Genomic DNA, 20,733 nt, shown 5'->3' on the forward strand with positions numbered 1-20,733 from the left:
ACTCTCTCTGAAATTATATGAGAGTGTACTTGCTGCCACATCTTACTCAATTCTGGGTACTTTTTTTTTTTTAACCTTCGATAATCTGGTGCATAATGATGACTCAAGATTGTTCAAATTTGTGGGGCGCCTGGGTGGCTCAGCCTTTAAGCGTCTGCCTTCAGCTCGGGTCATGATCTCGAGGTCCTGGGATTGAGCCCCGCATCGGGCTCCCTGCTCCATGGGGAGCCTGCTTCTCCCTCTCCCACTCCCCCTGCTTGTGTTCCTTCTCTCGGTGTCTCTCTCTGTCAAATAAAATCTTAAAAAAAAAATGGGGGTTTAAAAAAAAAGATTGTTCAAATTTGTATGTCTTTATTAGTCAGATTTAATATATTTGTAGGTAATTGCTACTTTTTTTATACACTTTTTTTTATATGTTCACTCAACATGGGGCTCAGACTAACAACCCAGAGATCAAGCATCACCTGCTCCGCTGACTGAGCCCTCCACGTGACCCATCTAATGGCTACTTTTGGGTTTTTTTCTGTAAATTTTCTGTTAACATCTTTTGCTCATATTGGTATTATGCTGTTAGGACTTGGCATATATTCATTTCATCCTCACAAGAATCCTTTGAGATAGGTTCTGTATCTGTTCCATTTTACAGTTGAGGAAGACCTGTAATGCTCAGCACCGGCAGGTCTGCCAAATTCTTGGATTGGTGGCTCATTTCCATCAACTCGTTCAACTTTAGCACTGGTCTCATCCTCAGTAGCTTTTCCAGGACTACTACCTTCACCATGAAGCTTCATAAGCTTTCCCAATTCAAACTTGGGCTTCTTCAGCATTTCTACTTTTCTAACAAAGACATAATGGAGTGGATAAATAGACTAGCAAGCCTTTTCTGTGTCTTTTCTGATGGTGTCTGGAATCGATTTATTGACCACTTCTTTCAGTCATTTGTATGCACCTCTTGGGTTATGATTTCCATCACCTCTTTCTAAATTTGGTAGATCTGCTGTTGGTGAGCGTAAGAGATCTTCCAAATCTGATTGTTGTGTTTTTTAGTAAAACCAACACAAAATAGACAAAATAACCATCGGTAGTCTTAACATTAACATGAGCTTCATCATGGTCTGCCATTTTTTGACCATGGAGCACATTTTGTCACAGGTAAGAACCATGCCAAGGAAATTAGTCAGTTTTTGCCCTGATCATCCTCAGTTCTAAATGCAACTTCATCATTCTGCCGATCAGCAAGACTCACTTCAAAAACACGACCCTTGAGGCCATCAGATGTGATTTTGGTGCCTTGAGTTCTTGTGACTAGTGTTTTTCTAATATTTCTTATATTGAACATAACTGGTGCTTTCACATCATACCAATCTTTCTTAGAAAATAAATCAACCACTTTCTTCTTGGCTCCCTTTCTGCTGCCTTTTGTAAGCCTCTTGTTCTTACTGACTGTCATGGCACTGCTCAGGAAGCCAAAAGGGTTTCTTTCATATTCTTTTTTTTTTAAAGATTTTATTTATTTATTTGAGAGAGAGAGAGAATGAGAGATAGAGAACATGAGAGGGAAGAGGGTCAGAGGGAGAAGCAGACTCCCCACTGAGCAGGGAGCCCGGTGCGGGACTCGATCCCAGGACTCTAGGATCATGACCCGAGCTGAAGGCAGTCGTTTAACCGACTGAGCCACCCAGGTGCCCTCTTTCATATTCTTATTTCTTCCTCAGTACTTCAGTTTTAATTGTTAACTGTATAAGTTTTGCTATTTCTTAGGACAGACCTCTTATCTTTGCTTACTTATTTCAGAATTCTTCTGTTAGTTGTTTTTTTCACATATATTTTGACCACTTTTGTCATTCCTAGAAATTAATCCTTTGAGTTTTGACTGGGGTTGGACTAAATTCACAAATTCTAATTCATTCTATTTTTATTTCATTTTTTAACTTACAGAGTGAAATTTTCCTGGGACTAGAAAGTAGTCATTCATTCTTGTTTCCTGTTGTATGTTTTCTTCATTAATCTCTCACATATTGGGTTTATTTCATGGCTTTATTGGCAAAATTTTTATCCAGCTTTTTCTTCTGGTTAAGTCATCTTCATATAAGGGCAGATTTATAAAGACCTACTATTTGCTTAAGGATATATAGGTAGATTCTTCTTGACTTCTTTTCCTGTTTATCTGGGTACTATTTTGTATCTTGAAGGCTTTGATAATATGGGTTTATTCAGTCACTTCTTTCCTCATTCAACAGCCTGAGAGGTTTAGGGAGGGAACTAGATCTTTGTTTTTATTGATTGTTATTTTGTTTTCTTTGTGACCATTGCATTCATATGTAGACTCATACCTTTGGAAAAACTGCCTGTCCAGACCCCAATTCTGCTTTTACTCCCACTTTATTTTCTTTTTAAGTAATCTCTACACCCAACGTGGGACTCACAACCTCAAGATCAAGAGTTGCATGTTCCACGAGCCAGCCAGGTGCTCCAGGTGCTCCTTTACTTCCACTTTAGAGTGCCTACTTGGTGAAAGATAGTTTTGAAAATTTGCCCCGCTGCCTAAAAGCATTTTATCTGATAAGACTATGTATCCATATATGATTCTAACCTCTTACCACCCTGCAAACAATTGCAGACTCTATTGCTATTATTTTATAGCTGTGAAAAAACTGTAAGGAGATTGGTGTTTACCTTTCCTATAATGTTTCTCCTTATATATTGCCAATTTGAGAGATTCTTCCTCCACATACACCCCAGAATCAGAGCAAGCCCTGACCACTCTTTGGAATCTGGGTCAGAGGTAAATGCTGAGTAGTGGCTGTGCTCCTTCTCTTTTAACTGTGCTTCTGCAACAGTGAATGTTTTTTGATCAGTGGCAAGGGTAAGAATATCCCCATGTAGTGGACCAGTATTTTCCATGGCTCTCTTTAGTCTTCATTCCTTATTCCTAACACATTTGAGCCTTTACTGGTTCTAGATTGTAATTACAATGAATCAGGCTAAAAAACTTCTCAGTGAAGAGCTTATCTTGAAAGAGTCAAGGGGCACCTGGGTGGCTCAGTTGGTTAAGCGTCTGCCTTCAGCTCTGGTCATGATCTCAGGGTCCTGGGATGGAGCCCCGCATTGGTCTCCCTCCTCAGTGGGGAGCCTGCTTCTCCCTCTCCCTCTGCCGCACTCCCTGCTCATGTTCTTTGTCTCTCTCTAATAAATAAATAAATAAAATATTTAAAAAAGTCAGAACTGATGTATGTTATAGTATTATTTACTATTTGCTCTCCTGTTGGTTCTTCTATACCTGCCCCAAACAAAAAGCTTTTATTTTTTGAAATCTTTTATCTTTTTAAAATTTTAATTCCAGAATAGTTAACATATAGTGTTATATTAGTTTCAGGTGTACAATACAGTGATTCAACAGTTCCGTACATCACCCAGTGCTCATCACAGCAAGTGCACTCCTTAATCCCCATCACCTATTTCCTGCCATTCCCCTCACCCACCTCCCCTCTGGTAACCATCAGTTCAAAACAAAAAGCTTTTAAAATCATTGTCTGATTCAGTGTTTTTGGTGTAGTAGAAATTTTGGAAGTAGAACATGTTTGCTCATTGCGGAGCAGACAAAATGAAGTGCCAAGGTACCTATGGTCCTATGAGGTATCTAGCAGGTATTATAGAGATAATGTTGATGATTGAGATGTAGTAGTATGGTCACACAGTGCTGCTTTGGGTTCTGCATAACAACTTTTCATATTTCTTTTCACTTGTTCCTGTGACATGACCAAGAGAAATCCTTACCATTGTTTAGGTTTGGGACATGTTGGCGTTTAAGTCCTTTGTAGTCTGCAACTTTGCTGTCTATATAATGTTGGTAAATCTAATCTGTCTATAAGCTTCAGTTTCCTTTTCTGTGATGATACTTGCTCTATGTACTTCATTGATATGTTAAGTAATATGAAAAAAATATAAATTATCGATTGTAAAATTTCATACAGATAAACAAGATTTGTGCTAGGATACTATAAAGCAATTACAGGAGACAGTGTTGGAGTTCTATCAGAAGATTCTTTTCCTACCTGCATTAAGACCTTACATATAAAGTCTAATTTACCTTCTTGCAATATAGATTATATTGTTTATAGAGTTAATAATGATTATATAAAGCAAAAACCAAGGATGGTATATAATGTGAGAAAGCAACACTATTTTAGCAGTCTAAATATGATTTAGCACAAGTACATTAATATTGCGGGAATGGGTTTTTGTCTGAATATATAGCTTCTAATATACTAAAGCTTAGATTTTGTTCAGACTTAATATAGAAATGGATGAAGAAAAGGATTCCAATCCATATGTTCATAATTTGTATTAACCATATTACCATACTTCCTTCTCATCATTATAAAGTGAGACTAATATAATAATAATAACAATAAATAAAAATTACAGCTGAAAGGAAAATTAAGATTAAAAAATAATGAAGGGTACCTGGGTGGCCCAGTCAGTTGACCATCCAACTCTTGACCTCAGCTCAGGTCTTGATCTCAAGGTTGTGAGTTCAAGCCCCTCATTGGGCTCTGTACTGGGTATGGAGCCTACTTTAAAAAAAAAAAAAAAGAAATATAAAACAAAAAGTCTACTGAAAAATTAAAACAATGAAGCAGCAAAGAAGAAAGTAAATCAGAAGTAACAAAATAATTTTAAAAGGATAGAATGAAAATAAAGCACTGATAGAATCTGGCAAGTAACAGCAAAGGAAACAGTCAACTAAACCAAAAGACAACCGATAGAATGGGAGAAGATATTTGCAAATGACATATCAGATAAAGGGCTAGTATCCAAAATCTCTAGAGAAGTTATCAAACTCAACACCCAAAGAACAAATAATCCAATCAAGAAATGGGCAGACATATACAGACATTTCTGCAAAGAAGACATCCAAATGGCCAACAGACACATGAAAAAGTGCTCAACATTGCTTGGCATGAAGGGAAATACAAATCAAAACCTCAATGAGATACCACTTCACACCAATCAGAATGGCTAAAATTAACAAGTCAGGAAATGACAGATATTGGCGAGGATGTGGAAAAAGGGGAACCCTCCTACACTGTTGGGAAAGCAAGCTGGTGCAGCCACTCTGGAAAACAGTATGGAGGTTCCTCAGAAAGTTGAAAATAGAGCTACCCTATGACCCAGCAATTGCACCACTGGGTATTTACCCCAAAGATACAAATGTAGTGATCCGAAGGGGTACGTTCATCCCAGTGTTTATAACAGCAATGTCCACAATAGCCAAACTATGGAAAGAGCCAAGATGTCCATAAACAGGTGAATGGATAAAGAAGATCTGGTGTATATATACAATGGAATATTATGCAGCCATCAAAAACCCCCGAAATCTTACCATTTGCAACGACGTGGGTGGAACTAGAGGGTATTATGCTAAGCAAAATAAGTCAATCAGAGAAAGACAAGTGTCATATGGTCTCACTGATATGAGGAATTCTTAATCTCAGGAAACAAACTGAGGGTTGCTGGAGAGGTGGGGGGTGGGAGGGATGGGGTGGCTGGGTGATAGACATTGGGGAGGGTGTGTGCTCTGGTGAGTGCCGTGAATTGTGTAAGACTGATGAATCAGACCTGTACCTCTGAAACAAATAATACATTATATGTTAAAAAAAGAAGAAGAAGAAGAAGAAGATAATAGGAAGGGAAAAATGAAGGGGGAACATCAGAGGGGGAGACAAACCATGAGAGACTATGGACTCTGAGAAACAAACAGGGTTTTAGAGGGGAGGGGGGTGAGGGGATGGTTAGCCTGGTGATGGGTATTAAAGAGGGCACATACTGAATGGAGCACTGGGTGTTATATGCAAACAATGAATCATGGAACACTACATCAAAATCTAATGATGTAATGTATGGTGATTAACATAACATAATAAAATTAAATTTAAAAAAATTAAATGCAAAAAAAAAAGAATCTGGCAAGTATCAGACACAGAAGTTAACATTTTATTTATTCTGCTATTACTGAATTATGTTTGTCAATCACCACACTGGCTGAATCAATAGAAAACCCATTCATTTTGACACATGAAATGTTAGTCAGCAAGGACTGAATTCAATGATGCAAAAAAATGTTTTCAGCATTTATAATATTAATAAACAAACATTGCTAGAGATAATTTCCCACAAGTTCTGAATCTTAATCAAAATTACTGACCAGATACAGAACGTCCTGATGTAACTGACCCCATTATATTTATCCAGTTTCATGAAAGGCACAGATCTGACATTTTTCACAATTTAGGTGTGATAAACTGACAGTACTTTGAAATTACATGTATTTTTGTATTTTACTTTTGTAAGTTCTGTGTTAATAATTTCTTACAATTCTTTAATGTTATGAATTAGAATTCCATATTTAGCTTCTACTTACTAGGTACAATTTTTAACTATGTACATATAATTTCAAGCTGCAAAAAAGCTGCAAGAATAAGAATAGTGTACAACACCTAGTATAGTTATTATCCCTTTTTCCAAATTCACCTTTTTCTTTTTTGTTCTGAACCTTTGAGAGTAACGGGTCTTTACCCCTAAATGTTTTGTTGTGTATTTCTTCTTTTTTTTTTTTAAAGATTTTATTTATTTATTTGACAGAGCGAGAGAGCACAAGCAGGTGGAACAGTAAAACGAGAGGGAGAAGCAGGCTCCCTGCCAAGCAGGAAGCCCAGTGTGGGGCTCGATCCCAGGACCCTGGGATCATGACCTGAGCCAAAGGCAGATGCTTAACCATCTGAGCCACCCAGGCGCCCCTTAATGTGTATTTCTTAAGAATAAGGGTACAGTTATCATCTTCAGAAAAGTTTAAAGTTTACAAAACTCTAATCCTCTGTGCATATTTTAATTTAACTTAATTTAATTTAACCGGATATTTTCCTTTTTGGTTTTTCCTCCATTCATTACAGAATCCAGTCCAGGATCAAGCTTTGCAATTAATTGTCATTTCTCTTTGGTTTCCTTTAATCTATACCTTCTCTATAGCTTTTCTTTATCATCTTTAACATTGATGTTTTTGAAGAAAATATCCTCTCCCACTTCTTTTTAATTGAATGCCCCTAATTTGGGTTTGTCTGGTATTTCCTCATGGTTAGAGTCAGATTATGCATTCCAGGCCAGAATACTACAGAATACTTGCATTGTAAGTGACCAGCTTTATGTTCCATTCATTACAATTAACTAGTTGAACTTTCTTTCTGCCTTGCTCTTTTACTCACTTGTACTGCACACAATCAGGATGTTAGTTAACAGTGTTTTTGAAAGAACGTATGGTGTTATGGGGATGGATAGTGGTGATGGCTGCACAAAAATGTGAATGTACTTAGTACCACTGAAGTCTACACTTAAAACTAAGATGGTAAATTTTGTTTATTTTAACACAATTTAAAAATGGGAAAGAAAAGAAGATATGGTAGACCTAAGTTTTATATTTCTTGTGAACACCATTAGGGACTAGTTGCCTGGAAAAAGTCCTATACATATAATACAGCCTTTAAAAATACTTAGTAATTGTTTTATAATTATTAACATCATTATTTTAGTTAGTAGATAATGTAGTACAGGAATAAATTTTATTCTGTATATGACTTACTTTTCCTATGATGGTATACTATTACTTTTGTTTGCTTCTCATCTACCACCTCGCACCTCAGCATTCTTAAGATGTTTTGATATTTTCTCATGTATCAGGATAAAAATCAGCAAAAGAAAAGTTATTTGTGTAATAAATTGCTGTACTTTAAGAAAAGAAATTATCCTGGGTCTGCTGGCTCAGCCAGTAGAGCATGTGACTCTTGAACTCAGGGTTGTAAGTTCAAAACCCACATTGGCTATAGAGATTACCTAAAAATAAAATCTTAAAAAGGAAAAAGAAAAAGTTGTCCTGCTCTTAATGTTTCTGGCTTATCAAAATGCATATGAAATATAATAAACTCTAATAGGTGATAACTTACCTTTTAGCTTGGCCTATATTATATGGATATGTGGAATTTTCTATTATGATTACTCCTTTATTGTGGTTTTAACCCTTAATAGAATCATCCACATAGTCCTAAATATAAGAAATTTAAACTAGATAATTATTATTATTATATTTATAAAAAGTAATTTGCCATCTGGTCCTACTACTCTATTGAAATAGTTCCTTTGTGCATTATGAGTTATATTCTCCTTTTTAAATCCAGTGACCTTGTCTTAGTCTTCATCATCTCATTACCTATAGTATTAGCAATGAATCTTGGCTTTTTAAGTCAAAATTAGTCATGAATTATGAATTCCCATATATAAAAATATTTTTATTACATTTTATTTTTATTTTTTTAAAGGATTTTATTTGACAGACACAGTGAGAGAGGGAACATAAGCAGGGGGTGTGGGAGAGGGAGAAGCAGGCTTCCCTTTTTATTACATTTTAAAGAGCTGTCTGTTGGTCCTCTATCTTTAAGAGAATTTTAGATCCAAATGATTTGCTTACTGCCTGAGGTATTAGAGGAGGTAGTATTAAGAGTAGAGCCCCCAGGGGTGCCTGGGTGGCTCAGTTGGTTAAGTGTCTGCCTTTGGCTCGGTCGTGATCCCAGGGTACTGGGATCAAGCCCCACATCGGGCTGTCTGCTCAGCAGAGAGTCTGCTTTTCCCTCTCCCTCTGCCTGTTGCTCTGCCTACTTGTGCTCTCTCTCTACCAAACAAATAAATAAAATCTTAAAAAAAAAAAAAAAAGAGTAGAGCTTCTGGGACACCTGGATGACTTAGTCAGTTAAGTGTGGGAATCTTGGGTTTCAGCTCAGGTCATGATTTCAGGGTCATGAGATTGATCCCTGCGTCTGGCTCCATGCTTAACACAGAATCGGCTTGTCCCTCTCTCTATGCTCCTCCTGCTTGCACATGCTCACTCTCTCAAATAAATAAATAAATAAAATTAAAAAAAAAAAAAAGAGTAGAACTCCCAAGGATAGTAATGTCTCTAAATAATTTCCAGAATCTTAAGCTGAATGAACCAGTGGGTCTGATCCACAGTGGTTGCTTTGGCTGTACTGTCTGTTGCAGAGATTTGAGGCTGTGTCTGTGCTAGGGGCTAGATTCATTTCATTAACTAAACATAATTATTTGTTGAACACCTATTATGGATTAAGCATTGGGAAAACAGTGATGCACAGAACACATTTCCTGCTCTCAAAAATTTAGGGAATGATTACTCACTCTAAATACTCACTTGAAAGATTAGGTGATTTACTGTAACGCTTAGACTCCAAAAATCAGAGAGATCCAGTAGAGGTTCCAGTTCTGTTATTTAAGTGTAGGGCTATTACAAAAAGTGGATTTTTGTTTTTTAATAAATTTAACCATTTTCTTTTTTTAAAGATTTTATTTATTTATTTGAGAGAGAGAGAGAGCACAAGCAGGGGGTGCGACAGGCAGAGTGAGAGGGAGAAGCAGGTTCCCCTCCTAGCCGGGAACCTGAGTGGGGGGCTCGATCCCAGGATCCTGGGATCATGACTAAGCCGAGGGCAGATGCTTAACTGACTAAGCCACCCAGGTGCCCCAAATTCTAACCATTTTCAATAAATCCTGAAGTTACATAATAATTTTGAAGTTTAGAGTTTGAAAGACCTAAGTGGGTTTTTATAGATCCCTTTAAACTGTGTCAGTTAGTTAATAAAATCAAAGGATTTTCCCATTCAAATGTTGGTATTCAGAATCCTCTACATTTTAATTATGGTATCTTTGAAAAGAGATGTCTTCTAGAATAAAGATAACTTTAAAAGTTGTTAATAGAAATATTCTTTTGTATAAATTTATTATGGTTACAGAGATTTGTCTGTTGTATTTTTTTTAAAGATTTTATTTTTTAAGTAATCTCTTTACCCAATGTGGGGCTCAAACCCATAACCCTGAGATCAAGAGTAGCATGCCTCAGTGACTGAGCCAGCCAGTCTCCCCCAGAGATTTGTTTTTTATTATTATATGATTGTCTAATTCTTTATTTTGTAGGGGAGAGAAATTCAAGTAGAATGTTTTGTAAATAGACATTATTAAATGTATTAAGGGAACATCTGTCTAAAATGGCACTGTTTTGAATCTTTCTATAAATTGCTTCCATGCAATCCAATTACTGTATTTTTTACTGGCAATTGTGTCACTCATTTCTAATAAACTGAATTTAGTACATTCTCCACAATCAAGATTCCAAATATTTTCACTTTCTCAAGCCTCCAACTTCTCCTTGGCCCCTTGCAATGTTTTTTAAAACTTAAAAAGAAGTGTTTAAAACATTGCAAACATACAGACTATAAACTGATACAATGAAAATGTTTATACTGTACCTACCACCTTGCTTTAATAAATGTTAACTTTTTGCCACATATGTTTCAACTTACTTTACACAAATAAAATAGATACACTTGAAATCTTATATATACCTACCCAACCCCATTCTTTCTCTTTCTTCTCTCCATAGAAGAGAGATTTATGTTAATCACTCCTAAGAAAGTGTGCATTTTTGTACCATACATGTATATGATACACAGCATTGTTTGGCAATTTTTAAAACTTTATATAACATTATACTGTATGTATCATTTTCCAACCTGCTTTTATCACTAATCTTTGTTTTTCAGATTTATCTATGTTTATTCATGTGCTGTAAGTCATTCATCTTCATTGCTGAACAGTATTTCATTGTATGAATATAATACAGTTAATTTGTTCTCCTAATAATGGATATATAGGGTGTTTATAATTTTTCACTGATTGTCAAAAGGAACATTCTTCTACTTGTCTTTTTATGCATAACTGTGGGAGTTATGAAGAGTATATATCTAGAATTGGATTTGCACCTTGAAATGATTATCTAATGACAAATTGCTCTCTGATGGTGGTATATAACATTCCACAGTCCATAGGTTTGTGTTGTAACTTGGGACAGCTCTGACCTCATGGCTGCCAGCAGACCACACACACCTGTCCTTCAGTGTACCCCCTTCACTGCTCCCAAGTGCCCCCTGAGCCCCTGATGTCTGTACATCTGGAGAGTGGGTTCTGGGAGCCGCTGTCCCTGCCATGCATCAGTGGCTTTTCTGGATAACATCATTATGTAGGGGGCAGTTGCTGCAACAAAATGCATGCAAGTTTCAGTATCTTTTGATCCTTTATGAATTTGATGTTATTAGACTTAAAATTTTTACCAATCTGACTGGTTATTAAGTGATTCCTGATTGTTATTTTTATTTCTCCCATTGCCTGTTTGAAAATCTTTCATATGTTTACTAGTTATCTAAGATTCTTTTGTGATTTGCCTGTTCTACTGTTCAACAAAGTTGGATAAGAGTTTTTAATCACAACTTATTTTGGATTTTACTGAATACTTTTTTGCATTCTTGAGAAGATATTGTAATTTTCTCCTTTTAATTCATTAATATTGTGACTAACAGTAATAGCTTTTCAGAAATAGACTTGTCTTTGTATTCTCTCAGAATAAAAACTGCCTAGGGGCACCTGGGTGACTCAGTTAAGGGTCCAACTCTTGATTTCAGCTCAGGTCATGATCTCAGAGCCGGGGATCGAACCCTACATCGGGCTCTGCACTGGGCGTGGAGTCCGCTTAAGATTCTCTCTCCTTCTCCTTCTGTCCCCCCCATAGTCCCCCAGTCTGCACGTGCATGCATGCTCTCTCTTGTGCATGCTTTCTCTCTCAAATAATAACTGAATCTTAGAAAAACTGCTTAGTCATGATTTATTAATAGTATTTTAGTATTCTACTGGATTTGATTTATCAATTTATTTCGGATTTTGCAACTGAAATTGGTTTGGGTTTACTTTCAAAATTAATCTAGCTTCATGGGGTGCCTGGGGGTGCTCAGTTCGTTAAACGTCTGCCTTCAGCTCAGGCCATGATCCCAGGACCCTGGGATCGAGCCCCGTATCGGGCTCCTTGCTCAGCGGAAAGCCTGCTTCTCCCTCTGCCTGCCACTACCCCTGCTTGTGCTCTCTTTCTCTGTCAAATAAGTAAATAAAATCTTAAAAGAAATTAATATAGCTTCATAAAATGAGTCTTTTCCTCTTTATCTTTTCTCTTTTCCATAATAAATACTTAATCTAAAAGAAAACAGGTAAAGAGGGAAAAGGAAAAACTATAATACTAATAGAAAACAACTAGCATGATGGTAGATTTAAACGCATTCATATCAGTATTTATATTTAATGTAAATGATCTAAGTACTTCGATTAAGAGAAAAAGATTGTCAGATTGGATAAAAATATAAGAACCAACTATATGCTATTGAAGAAAAACTCATTTTAAATATAAAGACATAGGTAGATTAAAAGTAAAAGAGTACAAAAGAAACTCTCTACAAATAATCAAAAGAAAGCTGGATTAATTAAATTAATTTCAGACTAAATAGATATCAAAGCAAGATATATTATCAAGGACTACAGAAAATAATAAGGGCTTACTTTCAGCAAGAATTATCAAGACATGAAAAACATTAAAATCACAGGCACCTAAAAAGTAACAAAATAAAATGAAAAATTTATGTGAAATTTAAAATCTTACGTAAAGGAGATAATTTCTTAGAGAAACATGAAGTATTAAAATTGCTTCAGGACTTTTATAAACCTGAGTGAATAATCAAGAAAGACACATCTGCAATTAAAATTACCCTCCTCTAAATAAGAAAAAATAATCTCGAATGATTGTATTTTATATAGAATTTCTCAGTTTTGAAGCTATTCATTTTGTTTTGGTTTCTCTTGTTGCTGAGGAACAGTCTGTCAGTATTCCTTGTGAGGTAATATGTCTTTTTGACTTTTTTGTTGTTGTTGTTATTTCCTGTTTATCCTACCTAATGTTCCACAATTTTATTTTGATGATGTGTCTAGGTGTGGATATATTTTTGTTTATCCTTCTTGGGATACAAAATATACTTTGAATCTGAGAAACAAATTCCTTCCTCAATTCTAACAGATACTCACTTATTTAACTCTTCAAATATCACTTCTTTATAATTTGCTCCACTTGTTTTAGGACCTTCCTATTGTATGTTGGAGCTTCTTAATATCTCCTACATGTCTCTTAACTGTTTTTTTTTAAACTAAGTTTATTGATACGTAATTCACCCATAAAATGTAACCTTTTACGTAAATATACAATACAATTCAGTGGTTTTTAATATATAGTCACAGAATTGTGTAACCATCACCACTATGTTATTTTAGGAGCTTTTATCACCTCATGAAGAAATCCCATATATAAACTACAAGTCACTCTCTACTTCCCACTCCTCTGAGTTCTAGAAACCAATAATTTACAGGTTTCTAACTCCCATGGGTCCTAGAAAGCAGTAATTTCCTATTCTGGAAATGTCATATAAATGGAACTTTACAATATGTGGTCTTTGTGATTGGTTTCTTTTACATAACATAATGTTTTTTTAGGTTCACTCATGTTGTAGTATTTATCAGTACTTCCTTTCATGTTATTACTGAATGATCTTTCATTGCAGGGATATACTTCATTTTGTTTATCCATTTATCAGTGATGGACATTTGAATAATTATGAATATTAAATAATTAGGAAAAATGCTGCTATGAACATTCATGTACAAAACCTACACGAATATAGATTTTTATGTAATATGTTTTCAGTTCTCTTGGGTTTATACCTAGAAAAGGAATTGCTGGGTGACATGGTAACTCAGTTTAACTTATTGCATAACTGTTACATATTTTTCAAAGTGGCTGTAACATTACATAATTGTACCAGCAATGTTCAAAGGCTCCAGTTTCTCCATATTTTCACCAACACTTGTTATTTTCTGTCTTTTTCATTTCAGCCATTCTAGGGGGTGTGAAGTATTATCTCATTGTGTTTTGGATTTGCATTTCTCCAGTGGTTGATGATGTTGAGCATCTTTTAATGTGCTAATTGTTCATATGTATATCTTCTTTAGATAAATTTTTATTAAAATCCTTTTCCCATTTTATTTTTTTTAAAGATTTATTTGAGACAGAGAGAGAGCATGAGACGGGGGAGGGTCAGAGGGAGAAGCAGACTCCCTGCTGAGCAGGGAGTCCGATTTGGGACTCGATCCTGGGACTCCAGGATCATGACCTGAGCCAAAGGCAGTTGGTTAACCAACTGAGCCACCCAGGTGCCCTCCTTTTCCCATTTTAAAATGGTATTGGTTTTTAACAAATTTGAGTTTTAAGAGCTTTTAATATATGTATTTTTCTAAAAGATTTTATTTATTTACTTTAGAGAGAGAGTGAGTGAGCGGGGTGGGTGGGGAGAAGGGCAGAGGGAGAGGGAGACTCTTAAGCAGACTCCACACTGAGCAGAATCCGACACAGGACTTGATCTTACAACCCTGAGATCATGACCAGAGCCGAAACCAAGAGTCGGGGTCACTTAACCAACTGCGCCACCCAGGCACCCCCATACAATTTCTTTTTTAGATAAATGCTTTGCAAGTATTTTCTTTCATTCTGTTGTCTTTCTACTTTCTTGACAGTGTCTTCTGAGGCATAAAAATTTTACATTTAGATACAGTTCAATTTATCTATTTTTTCTTTGATTGCTTGTGCTTTTGACTTCAATTGCTTTTGCTTTTGACATCATATATAGGAAATCATTGCCTAACCCAAGGTCAAGAAGATTTACACCTATATTTTTTTCTTAGAGTTTTATAATTTTAGCTCTTTTGGGGGGGGTTGTTGATCCATTTTGAGTTAGTTTTTGTGTATAGTGTAGGGTAGTGGTCCAACTTCATTCTTTTGCATTTGGATATCCTATTGTTCCAGCACTTTTGTTGAAAAGACACCCTTTCCCTGTTGTAGTGTTTTGGCACTCTTGTCAAATATCAGTTGACCAGGGGGCATCTGGGTGGCTCTGTTGGTTAAGCGTCTGCCTTCAGCTCAAGTCATGATCCTAGAGTCTTAGGATCAAGCCCCGCATCAGGCTCCCTGTTCCCTGGGGAGCTTGCTTCTCCCTCTCCCTCTGCCTGCTGGTCCCCATGCTTGTGCTCTTTCTCTTTCTCTGTCAAATAAATAAAAATAAAATCTTAAAAAAATCAATTGACTACAAAAGTAAAAATTTACTTCTTGATTCCCAATTTCATTTATCTAAATATCTAACATTAAGCCAGTATCACACTGCCTTTAATTGCTGTAGCTTTGTAGTAAGTCTTGAAAAAAAAATAAGTGTAAAATTTCCATCTTTGTTCTTCTTTTTCAGGATTGTTTTGGCAGTTCTGGGTCCTATATTACCAAATTTCTTAATAAGTTCTCCTTTCATGTCTTACCTCTGTGAGGTCTTGTTAACCTTCTATGATTTTTTTATCTGAAATTATTTTCTTGATCACTCAAAATATCCTTCAGCCAAATTCAGTATTCCTCTCTCCTCTTCTGTGTTCCTCTCATTTCAGTTTTCTAGGAAGATCTTTCCCTTCTTCTCTTCTAATTTCTGGTCGTTTTCTGACATTTTTTTCCCTCACTGTATTTTTCTCTTCCAGCTCACGAATACACTTCATGTCCTAAACACTCTGTTAATCTCTGGAAAAGAAAATTCTAATTAAACACAATCTTTATTCTGAAGTTGTTTATGATAAATAAAATAAGAGACAAGTATGTAAGTACATGCTGAATTCTCAGTCTTTCATAAAGGAGAATCAAATTTTTGTTTTTGGTTTTGATTTTGATAATATACTTTGGTTTAAGTTTTGGCAAACTTGAAAGTAATAGTTTAAAAGAGAAGGCTTATGTTAAAATGATTATAAGAGAAAAAAGCAAGCATTGTCTATATAGGGAAATTAAATATAAAGAAATAGCAAAGGGAAAAACAAACTAGAAAAATGATGCAAAAATGACTGTACATGTTAATAAATTAAATATGGTTTTACTTTCTTTAAAATTAACTTTTCACTCATTCATTTTCCCAAAATAAGTGTATTGAGTATTTTTTTTCCAACAACAAATTCCTTAATTCTCTAACACCAAGTGGGTCTCCAACAATTTAATTCAATTCTGACATTATTCAGAGTTAGTGCAGATCCCATAGGTTAAGGCTCAATCCCACAAGACTGCCCCCACTTCCAGTGCCAGATGCAGATGGGGATCCCAGGCTACCTACACATCTGCCTGGCCAGCTGCAAATCATGGATTTCCATGACCCCAAAAAGTGTTATGCCTACTATTACAATTTATAATAAAGGATATAGATGAATAGGCAGAAGAGTATATAAGGTGATGTTGAGAAGGATCATGAGCATAGGGTTTTCTGTCTCCATGGAGTCAGTGTATATGATCCTCTTTGCATGTGGATCTGTTCACTAACTTGGAAGCTCTCTAAATCCTATCATTTAAGGGTTTTTATGAAGGTTACGTAGGTATGATTGATTAAAACATTGGCCCATTGTTGATTAAACTCAATCTCAAGCCCCTCACCTGTCTTTGGAGATGGTAGAGCTGAAAGTTCTAGCCCTCTAATCAAGTGTTGGTTTTTCTGGTGACCAGCCCCCATCCTGAAGCTACCTACTTAACCTTCCCCATGAGGCAACTCACCAGCATACAAAGGTAGTAAATTTATTTCTATTTTTTAATTTATTTATTTATTTTAGAGAGAAAGAATAAGAGAGAGAGTAAGCTAGCATGAGTCGGGGGAGGGGCAGAGGGAGGGGGGAGAGAGGATCTCAAGCAGACTCTGTGCTCAGCACGGAGCCTGAAGTGGGTCTTGATCACGACCCTGAGATCATGACTTGAACCAAAATCAAGAGTCAGTTGCCCAACCAACTGAGCCACTTGTGTGCCCCAGAGGTGGTAAATTTAAATTCCAAAACTTTTGGGGCACCTGGGTGGCTCAGTTTGTTGAGCATCTTACTCTTGGTTTTGGCTCAGGTCATGATCCCAGGGTTATGGGATTGAGCCCTGTTTCTGGGCTCTGTGCTAGGTACAGAATCTGCTTAGGATTCTCTCCTTCTCCCTCTCCCTCTGCTCCTCACCCTACTCTCTCTCTCTCTCTTTCTTTCTCTCTCAAATAAAATAAAATAAATAAAATCTTTAAATTCCAGAACTTTTTGGAGCTCTGTGTCAGGAACCAGGGATAAAGACTAAATATTTATTTTTTCATTGTACCACAAGCATCTATTATATATTAGACATAACCATTGCTTTTTGAAACTTGGTGTCTAGTAAAGGAAACAGATTAATAAAAAGAAGATCCTAATAATATAAGTTAATTAGTGAAAGAGATATGCACGGCATCTGATGGGGTATTAGATCACCACACTTATCCAGACTGCAAGCAGTGCTAAAAGTTGGCATTGGGGTCAGAGGGCAGATGGGAGAGTTTAGAAAAGGGTTTCTGGTAGAAGTTGCTTTTCTCTAGACAAAAGGAGAGAAGACAGAGAGAGAAGGGGTAAAAAGTGTCCTGGGGCTAGAAATGACAGGAAAAGGTCATTTAAAGTAGGATCACTTTCCCCTCAGGGTGATATATTGGAGAGACTTTCAAATCGAGTATTAATCTACTTTTTTATCTCTTGCCCTCTTCTTTACAGTGAAATCACATTTAAAATACTGGGATGAAATTGTCCATATTCTAAAGTGAAATTGATTTCTAAGTAAGAACATTTTAAGTTTTCAAGTTTAAACCAAAGATCAGAATCTTTATCTCCATATTCTGGTATTGTGCATCACAGGAAGTTGAAGCACAGATAAAATACACAAGTTAGTGTAACAGATGTGTATTGAAAACCTATGGTGTATCAGACACTGCACAAGGCTTTACTGTTTTATATGGAACATTTTTTTTTCAAGATTTTTTTAAGTAATCTTTACACCCAATGTGACTCAATGTGGCTCAAATTTACATCCCTGAGATTGGGTCACATGTTCTACCGACTGAGCCAGCCAGGCATCCCTATCATGAAACTTTTTTTAAAAATTTTTATTTATCTCTTTGAGAGAGAGAGAGTGAGAGTAGAGGAAGAAGCAAAGGGAGAGGGACAAGCCAGATGTGGGGCCTGATCCCAGGACCCAGAGACCATGACCTGAGGGGAAATCAAGAGTCCAATGCTCAACTGACTGAGCCACCCAGGCACCCCTCATGGAACATTTTTGTATCTTAATGTACTGACCTAGTTTCTTTGGATTAAGGTAGAAAACAAAACAAAAAATTATCTCCCAGACAAATTAATTGCTGAAAATGGTGAAATTTTAATTTATATATATTTTGAAATACTCTAGCAATAAAGTAATTAGAAAAGTGAAATCATTTTTAAAATATTGAGTCAAAATATATGTATATATATATTTAAGATTTTATTTATTTCAGAGAGAGAGAGAGCACACACAAGCATGAGTTGGGGGCAGGGGGCAGGGGGAGAAGCAGCCTCCCTGCTAAACAAAGTGCCTGATGCAGGGCTCAATCCCAGGACCATGGGATCATGACCTGAGCTGAAGACAGACGCTTAACCAACTGAGCCACTCTGATGCCCCCCAAAATATATTTTTTATCATGAGAAATTTTAGGTATCTTTTTTATATATATTTTTGTTTTAAAAATTGTAAATCTACCAACTTCAAAAAAGAAGCAAACATTTGCATCTTTTTATACTATTTCTGCTTAATATTAGAAAACTTGCTGATCAAGTGGATAATTACAGAAGTTCAGCATTAAATCTGTTTTTGTGTAATGAAACTTCTTTGCCTATTTTGTTTAGGTATATGATGAGAAAAGGAAGAACACAGTCTGCACATTTTGCTGTATGTTTGTTATTCTTTGGGTTGCTACAAAAACAATCATTGTTTCATCCTGAATAGCTCAGTTCACAATTTTTTTAGAAACTAAAGGCAGCAGCTGTTCTCTTTGAAATATTCCAACTTTTATGCCTGTTTAATTCACTAGTAATTTGAGAATAAGGATCAATTTTTAAATTTAAATCTTTGTGCATTGTTTTGAGAACAGGCTGGGTGGCATTAATATGTAATGCTGTGTAGCACTGATAATATCACAAATATAGGTTGAAATTATAAATCAAGACATAATTTGTTGTGGAATAGATGGCATACGTTACTTGACAAATGCTTGCCTGTGCATCACTAGGTAGAACAGAGATCATACTAAGTAATGTTAGGGGATAGGTCATGGAAATCCTAATATAAGGAAAAGAATAGTAAGTGGTATGATAAAACTCATTTACTATGGCAGTAGTGAATTAAAATTATATCTAATAAAACTTACTCAAGTGATTAAACTTATTAATAACTCTTCATGTTATCTTTGTTTCAAATTCTGTCTCTTAAGAATCACATTCTTCAGAAACTCACAAGTGTTCTTTTCACCATCTTTTTTACCTTGAATTTAAGTTGCTGATTGTGTCTGGTTAACTAGCTTGGTGATCAGTACCTTATATTCCTAGAACTTTAAAGGAAAATGTTGCCTATTCAGACCAGAGTAATGGAGGCACTGGCATACTTTTGGCCGCTGTTGAGAGTCAAACTAGCATTGCCTTTAAAGCTCCATATGAGAGTTTTTAATTTTTTTTTAAAGCTTTTCAGTCTGCATGAAGAACTCAGCATGTAAATATGCTTTACTTCCTCAAGCTGTAATCCATTTGTTAGTTTCTTTTGAAATGCTTCATGCTGTTTTAATATCCACCTTTTTTCTGATTATTTGACAATTGCCAGTTTTTGTTGAAATGTTAAAACAATATGCCTCTTTATGGATACCAACGGCTCATTAACTAGGCAACACATTTGATAGTGAGGAGGAAGAAAATTCACAGGCAGTTCAAGGTTTTGTGTTGATATTAGTTAGCATTATACAGTAGATCCATATAACATGATGTGATTTCTGCCTTAAAGTAGTTTTGATCTTTTATCATTTTCACAAATTATAATTTATTTTGTCACTCCTAATCTGAGCACTGGCAATAGATGAAAATCTTTAAAAATTCACTGTGAACAAAACTTGACAACAAAATGACAAGTAACCCAATTAAAGAAGGGGCAAAGGATTAGAACATTTCTCCAAAGAAGATATACAAATGGCAATAAGCACATGACAAAGTGCTCAACATCATTAGCCATCAAAAAATGCAGATCAAAATCATAATGAGATAATACATATCCACTGGGATGACTATAAAAAAACAATGGAAAATGACAAGTGTTGGCAAAGATGTGAAAACTTGGGAATCTCATATACTGCTTGTGGGAATGTAAAATGCTACAGCCATTTTGGAAAACAGTTTGGCAGTTAATAAGTTAAATATAGAATTACCATACGACCCAAAATTCCTGTTCCTTAGGTATATATCTAAGAGAACTGAACCATTATGTCCACACAAAAATTTGTACATGAACGTTCATAGTGTTATTCATAATAGCCAAAAGGTGGAAACAACCTAAATGTCTATTAACCAATGGATGAATAAATAAAATGTACATACAATTGCATATTATTCATCTGTAAAAGAGAATGAAGTACTGATGTGTGCTATAGTATGGATGAGCCTTGAAAACAGTATGCTAAGTGAAAGAAGCCACATAGAAAAGGTCACATATCATGATTCCATTTATGTGAAAGTGTCCAGAATAGGCAAATTCATGGAGACAGAAAATTGATTAGGAGTTTCCAGGGGCTGAAAGGGAGAGTCTGGAGGAGAATGGGCAATGACTGTTTAATTGGTATGGTG

At 35.8% G+C, this 20,733-nt stretch overlaps 1 protein-coding gene and 1 pseudogene across 20 annotated transcripts in view; one reads left to right on the forward strand and one right to left on the reverse strand.

Moving 5' to 3' along the window:
• Positions 1 to 20,733, forward strand: part of BAZ2B (bromodomain adjacent to zinc finger domain 2B) — a 381,759-nt gene that overhangs the window by 120,128 nt on the left and 240,898 nt on the right. The window lies entirely within an intron of this gene.
• On the reverse strand, positions 600 to 1,450 carry LOC114216485 (small ribosomal subunit protein eS1 pseudogene; annotated as a pseudogene).

Source organism: Eumetopias jubatus, unplaced genomic scaffold, assembly GCF_037043125.1.
Source record: "Eumetopias jubatus isolate StellerSeaLion01/CBP00866 unplaced genomic scaffold, mEumJub1_p1.0 scaffold_3, whole genome shotgun sequence".
NCBI lineage: Eukaryota > Metazoa > Chordata > Mammalia > Carnivora > Otariidae > Eumetopias > Eumetopias jubatus.